The following is a 7149-nucleotide window of genomic DNA, read 5'->3' as shown; positions in this document are numbered from 1 at the left end:
CATGTAACCCGGGACCAGGATCGCATCGTAGAACGTAGGAGAAACGAACGTAAGTTGAGTCGCATGAACGCGCCTTTCTTCGTGCAGGCGTCGAGGAATCATTCGCACACTCGCTCGAAACAGAAACTCGATCGGGCACGAGGTCGAATTTGTCCGGCTTCGACCTTTCAGCCTGGAAGGTGAAATTTGGTGATGGTGAATTCGCAATTCGATTTGATATAATGTCTGCAATAAAACGCATTGAGTTAAGCACCTTGCAGCGATTGCACATGTAGAAGACTTTAACGAAGGAAGAGTTGAAATTGACGAGTCACGATCCTATTCTCGCGATCTTGAAATGCCAGAACGGACGATTGCCGGTCGTTGACTCGTTCAATTAAGAGAATCGACGAGAGACAACATCTATTCTAAGCACAACGCCAAGCTACGCGAAACGGACGGCCAATAGTGCGTGCATAGTTGAAGCGATAATTATTTCAATGAGATTGTATCCCCCGATAAAAGGATCCGCAGAAATACGCGTCTCTTTCATCGTCAAGTGTAAAACGTCGTAGTTTTGTGGTGCAAGAAACACCAACTGAACCAGAATAGTAGCACGAATCATTGCTAATTTAATTAGCAGCCATCTTCCTCACTGTGTGAGAGAGATTCATCGTATGATAAGAAAAAAGAACTCCTTCGCTTAACGCTTCGGAGAACCCCTTTCCGTACTTATCTTGAAACTCGTCGTCATACACACAGAGACAGTGCAATCAATTTCTCGCTCGTTGACGCAATCGCTGACGGCATAAGCAGGTTGCCTATATGCAAATTGCTCAAAAATTCGCATCTATTGCAATTTCCGGCTTTTCCCTTTTTCGATATATCGGACATCGATACCTCTAGCGTCGATGGTTTCCTTGCGCCGCAATTCGCACATATTTCCTCACACAACAATCCTTCGAACCGAGCGCAAATTCGTCAAGCAGTCGCGAAGCGTTAGGGACGTGCGTAGAGGAGAAAGTTTTTCTCGCGATCCCTTGTTTCATAAAATACTAATGCGGATATCGAAAGGAACAAAATTACAAGCGCATATTTTCGAGCGGCTTGGCGCGAATGATTCACTCGGCCCGGCTAGAAGAGAGAAAATGAGAGAATCGCTGGGTTTTCTTCCTTCTTCGCGTTCTCCTTTCTTTCGCATGTTTTCCTCACAAATTAATCAGATCGATGTAAACATCGACGCGAATTATTATTTTCACGCGATTAGAGAAGGGCGCGATACTGAAAGTATTACAGTACGATATATCGCGTCCTTACGTTGCGTCCTTACTACATGTCGTTATGAAATCATTGAATGTTTAATTCGTTTAATTCGCGCGAAATATCGCAAAGTATATGATGCGTGTTTCAATAGATATTACAAAGTGTCGTTTTGTATTATCTTTGGCTCATTATTTCTCTAGAAAATTCAGTGTTTTGGCCAAGTTGTTACAAAATTTCGCATGTTTTAGGCATGAAACGAGAGAGATATTATTTTTATTCGCGTGCTGGTCGACATGTTAAGAAAGTTCTCCTCATCGTCACGATGACCTAAAATTTTTCTATCGAAGATTAGTATCTTCGATGGAAGAATGGCCGGCGGAAAACACAGACCATGCTGTGTAGCTTGGATAGGCGGGTAGGTAGGTAGGTGGACGGGCAGGTACACGACTGACATGTAGGTAGAAGATAAGTGCTCACACACGTGGGATCCCGTATTTTGCATATTAAGGGCACGCTCTCTGTTCAACGTCACGTTCAACCCCAGCATTATTCCAAGCGTGAAAATACGTACTTACATGTCTGTGCAAGCTAAAATTCGTCCCGCATTATTCGTGCCTCGGCTCCGTGTATATATGTTATATATAATGTAATACATATCGGGATTGAAAAATACCAATGTATGATATTCGTACGAACGATCAGAAATTCTCGCTGCGCCTCGCTCGACTCCGTGACTTAACGACAAATTCGCCGAAGCCATGACGCTACTTGGCCGGAGTACCGTTACTCGCCGACGGCTAGAGCATATCATCGCCGTGAGAAATTCCAATCGCGCAACAGATATGACCGGATGAAAGCTTGCATGACGATCGTTCGGCGATCGCGTTGCATTTTCTTTTCCCTTAATATATTATCACGCGAGAGAGAGATTGTGTCGAGAATGAAACCGGAAGAATTCGACGAAACTAGATACACACACGCGCAAAATTCCACATAACCTCCAGCCACGAATGCTCGAATTCAGCCAAATTTTGCAGCCACGTGCCGTACATTTCACCACTTTAAGCGCACACCAGCTTTACGCCCACGGTTTCCTTGTTCTGATAATAATTGCGCGATCGTCTCGCAACATTTTTCGCACTGTCGGCGCGCGCGGCATTACCGCCGCGACTGCACGGCCACGCCCCGAGAGAGCCGCGAAACTCCGCGCTATAATACAAGCCTGCACCGCAACAACGCTCGGCATCCGCGGCCGCGCCTCGCATTTCCATTGCGCTTGCATCGCACGCGTGCAACACGCACGTGGCCGGCTGCACTCCTGCCGGTCGACGAACTGCGAGCAAAACGGGTCATAAATGTCAAGCGCCTCATCGCACCGAAGGCGACAAACTTTCGTTTGTCTATTTCCTTTTCACTGAAGTGCTGCTAAAGTCATCTGAAAAACGAGAGACTTTCGCGAATAATCGCGCGAAAAACGCGTGTGCCCCCTCCTCGACGTTCGCTCGTGCGACATCCTCGTTTATCGGTCTTAATAACTTTATCGGTCAGTTAACCGTGAGAATTGTGTGAGGTAAGGAACATTAGGTCATCTCGTGAAGAAACGATGTGCCTCGACCCTGAATTTCCGCGCATCCCGCATTCAAGAAACAAACGGTAAACCGGCTTCAATGAGGGCGATACGACAAAGTCACGCTCGCGAGGCTGACCGCCGTAGCTAATGACACTTGCGTCCTTCGCAAAAATGACAAGAGTAGAAAAAGAGTAGAACACGCGAAACCAAGTATATATGATTTATCTTTCGTTCATCATTCTTTATACTCGATAATGGATATATGCGTCATAGAGAAGAAAAAGAAAACGATCGCGAATTTAATGATGAGTGAAGAATCTAGCGTATTTAAGTGAAATCAAACTAGCAAGTTTGTCTCGCGGTATGCTCTAAAATCTCCATGGATTTGAGTGGCTTCACGATAGCGAAGAAAATTCGTCGACTAATAACTGGCGGACGAGTTGTATGGAAGCGAGAATATCCGAGCCAGCTCGAGTATTTGGCCGAAATTTTACACGCGGCTACATTAGCTAAAGGTGCGACTAGTGCAGCACTCGGAATGCCCTTGCACAATCGCGTGAAAGAAAGAAAAGGACCGACTGGTCCGTACCGGTACTTACTTTCGTGCGTGATCAAACTATACGCCTAGTAAAATAGTTTGATTGTACCATCTCTCGATACAGCTCGTCGACTCGAGTGCAAATGCACTGCACTGGTGAATAGTGTCAAGTCGGAGAATATCAAACGCCAAAATGAAGAAACACGAAGCTCGCTCTTGTTCTTGCCGGGACGGAGCTTCGTTGTATGCAAACGATCGCGATGGCAGCCAGACGAAGTAGCGAAGAAAGGAGGAGGTCCATAATCCCGACCCTTCGCACAAAGGCTCGGGCTTCCTTCAGCACGCAATTCTCACAAGAGAAAAGTACACCCACGCTCAAAAATATATTCCGTCCAGATACCCACAGGTCTTTCGTTACGGCGGATTTATATCGGCGATTATTGGCGATTGGAAGAGTCATCGAATGAATCGTCCGCGTTACCGTTACGCAAGGAAAGGCCATTTTCGAAGTTGTCGATGACAGCCGGAAATTAGATCATACCTTGTTACATCGAGCGCTTGCCAATTCGTCCAAGACGCGTAGATATTACGCGATTACGGTAACACCGAGGTAATCAGGCCATGTTGTTCCATTCACTAAGAAACGCGACGGCGTGCAAAATTCTCACCGAGTCGCACAGTCGGCTGCGTTATTAGGTTTTACGTAAAGCACGTAATGCGTAACGCCTTTCCGCGATTCTTCTAAATTCTGTTGATTCTTCTCCTTCGCCTTTAATTGCTGTTGTTCGACATTCCCGAGGGAGTGGTGCACATTAGAGGAGATATGTAAAAATCATCTAGCAAATCACTTTGAAACCATCTTACTCGTGTAACCAAGAAAGGAGGCGCGTTATACGGTACACCGTAGATGGACAATGATTAATGTCTCTCGATTGCCAATTTCGTCGGCGAACGGATGCCAGCCAAGAGGAAACCGGAAGCGATCGATGGACAATGCGCAGCGGTACCTCGCTCGTGATCGGTCGTATCTAAAAGCATAATCTGTCTACGACTCGTGTCGACTGTAAAGCAGAAATTTGCAAATTCCAGCCGATGTTAAGACACGAAACGGGAACCTCTGGAAAACAGGAAGTACATTCTCCGGCAAAAACTCACCCTGGAAACTGGATTGAATAATCAGCGCAGACAATAGACGCGATATTCAGAGCCGTCGGACAGAGCTGTCCGACTTACCGACGATTGATTCTAGATTCAAATTCATTCTACGTTTAATGACAAATCTCCAAGACGTGAAATGACCGTAAAAACGTTTTCTCCATATGTTTGATTCCAACTCTAATTTTAAGGATAAGTACATTTTCCAAACGCTGCAAACCTCCGAGTGTCAACGGCGAGCGCGTCGAGCTGTTATAAACATTGACAGAGAAATCGAAAGAGGAAACTCGATAAACATCGAAAGAGGAACTTACTCCCTGAGAACAACCTTATCGTCAGTAGCTGTGGAAAAAAGGAAGCAGCTCAATAGAAATGTAATCTTTCCCTTCTCGGAGATAGAACTGTACATCGGAGATTAAACGCAGCGAGAATCGGCGAGGTATAGCCGTAATTAAAAAGAGATGCGACGGAGGAATCTTCTTTCTATATTACGGTTTATATAGATATAATTGATATTCCGCGATACCCAAGAGGCGCAAGATAACCAGGATCCAGTTGGAAAGTATGTTTGCAGTGCTATCGTAATTATGGCGATGCGAACGTTTCCTACACGGTAACACCGGGAAAACCGTTATTCGGCATACTGCGCGCGAGAAGATACATGAATTTGTCCACAGCAGCTGATACCACCGTGCCGTGTCTCGCCGTTTAAAAGCGCGTAGAAAATTACACTTGCACGTGCGCACTATGCGTCGCACCGCACGCAAATTTATTATACTTGTTTTAAATGCGCAAGGTCTCTCTATCAGATTCTTATCTTTCTGGTAAAAATGTTTGCGAATCGGAAAGGAAATAGAAATATCCCGTTAGATGCGACAACCGAAGAAAAGTCCAGACTCTCTTTGGTTGTTTGATTTTATTCATGAAAATTATTTACATTTGCAAACGAGATAATTCACTTTGATTTTTATTTGACAAGAACTTGTTTGAATCGAGGAACCTTGGCGTTCCTTCAGGCTCGTTCAACTACCGCTTCGCGTAAAAAGTCGTTGCTCGCTTTTTCACGCACCGTGTTTCGTACTGCTTAGCAGGTAACACGAATACTTTCTAATATTGACCCACTGTCAGCCTGGGACCCAGCATCCACGAGTCTTTCCCTCGGTCTTTGACCGTTCATACGCATAATTATTTGTCGAAATTGATCTTTTTCCTCTTACATTCATTCATCGCGACTGTAATAACTGCTGCAAATATATCTACGATAGAGAGAGAGAGAGAGAGAGAGAAAGGGTAAAAAAGGAGGATAAAAACAAACGCTTTTGCGTGTCCGCTTAATAACAGTTTAACAAGATTAGCATTGTAAATACAGTTGATCTTTGCTTTTCATAAACGGCCTAGTATAACTCGTAAGTATTAATTGCGTTAATAATTGCATAGATGGAAATGGATCACGTTCGTAATTCGTTGATTTGACAGTTGAACGCTTTTGAGAAACACTTTTGAAAATGGATTCCAAGAGTATTAATTGCGTTAATAATTGCATAGATGGAAATGGATCACGTTCGTAATTCGTCGATTTGACAGTTGAACGCTTTTGAGAAACACTTTTGAAAATGGACTCCAAGGACATTCTTTCCGACTGATCTTTTGATTCTGACGAGGTGGCCTTCGTTTGCGCACTTGGACAATCTTTAAGGCATATTTTATACATGTTTTATATGCGTAAAACATCTCGTAAAACGAAAGAAACATAGTCGATGAATGTGAGAAGCAACCAACAGGTTGCACTTCTCTCTTTCCTCCAATTACTATCGAATATTTTCCAGAACGAGAAACGTCGATTCCATTTTTACCGGTTTTATGTAGCTGTTAACTTGAGAGTCAGAAGGAGGACCACGCATTTACACGCTTGCGTCGCCGCGTTTTCTCGGTCTCTTCATAAAGACGGACGGGCACACGTATACTCGTTGCGCCGTCTGGATTCCCTGATAAACCGTTATAATCGCCGCGGATCGAGCGGAGCAACTACGTCGAGCGCTCGGGAAGTTTAGCTCGCAGCAGGATCGATGAATCGAACAAACGAGACGACTTTTCCATCAATCTGTTTGCGCATCGTTTCTAATTGTGCGTCTCGCTCACGAAGAATAAAAGGAAAGGAAAAAGAGTTGAAAAGCGATGCAAGGTTTATTTGCGAAAATCCTTAAAGCTGTTCTCCACGCTCGTTTTGTGTCAATCGGGGATACGTCGAAAGTACAATATTGTTGATAAATAGAAGCGTTGACTTTTGCCATCTTTTCAAATATGTCGTTGACGAATTCGTCAGAGCGTCCGCGCACGATCAAGGAAGAGTTCTCCTCGCGAGTTCCCACCGCGCGCAATCGCGACTCACGCATCTCCGAATCTCGGGGCCTAATTATACTGGGGCGCGATTGCGTTGCCAATTGAACGCGCGAATGCTCGCACGGCCGCTTGCTCCAGTTAAGCTTCCTAATTGCACTGCCTCGGAGACGGACAATGGCGCATTGCATAAAAGCGACTGTATAACGGCGCGAGTTCGTCGCAAAGTATAATAAACTTTCGCGATTCGTGCGCGCGTACGATCGCTTTCCGGCGTTTCCCACGAGTTCGCTCATCCGACGCTCTT

The sequence above is a fragment of the Dinoponera quadriceps genome, unplaced genomic scaffold (assembly GCF_001313825.1).
Source record: "Dinoponera quadriceps isolate SergipeBrazil2010 unplaced genomic scaffold, ASM131382v1 scaffold717, whole genome shotgun sequence".
Taxonomy (NCBI): Eukaryota; Metazoa; Arthropoda; class Insecta; order Hymenoptera; family Formicidae; genus Dinoponera; species Dinoponera quadriceps.
This window is presented reverse-complemented; position numbering follows the sequence as displayed.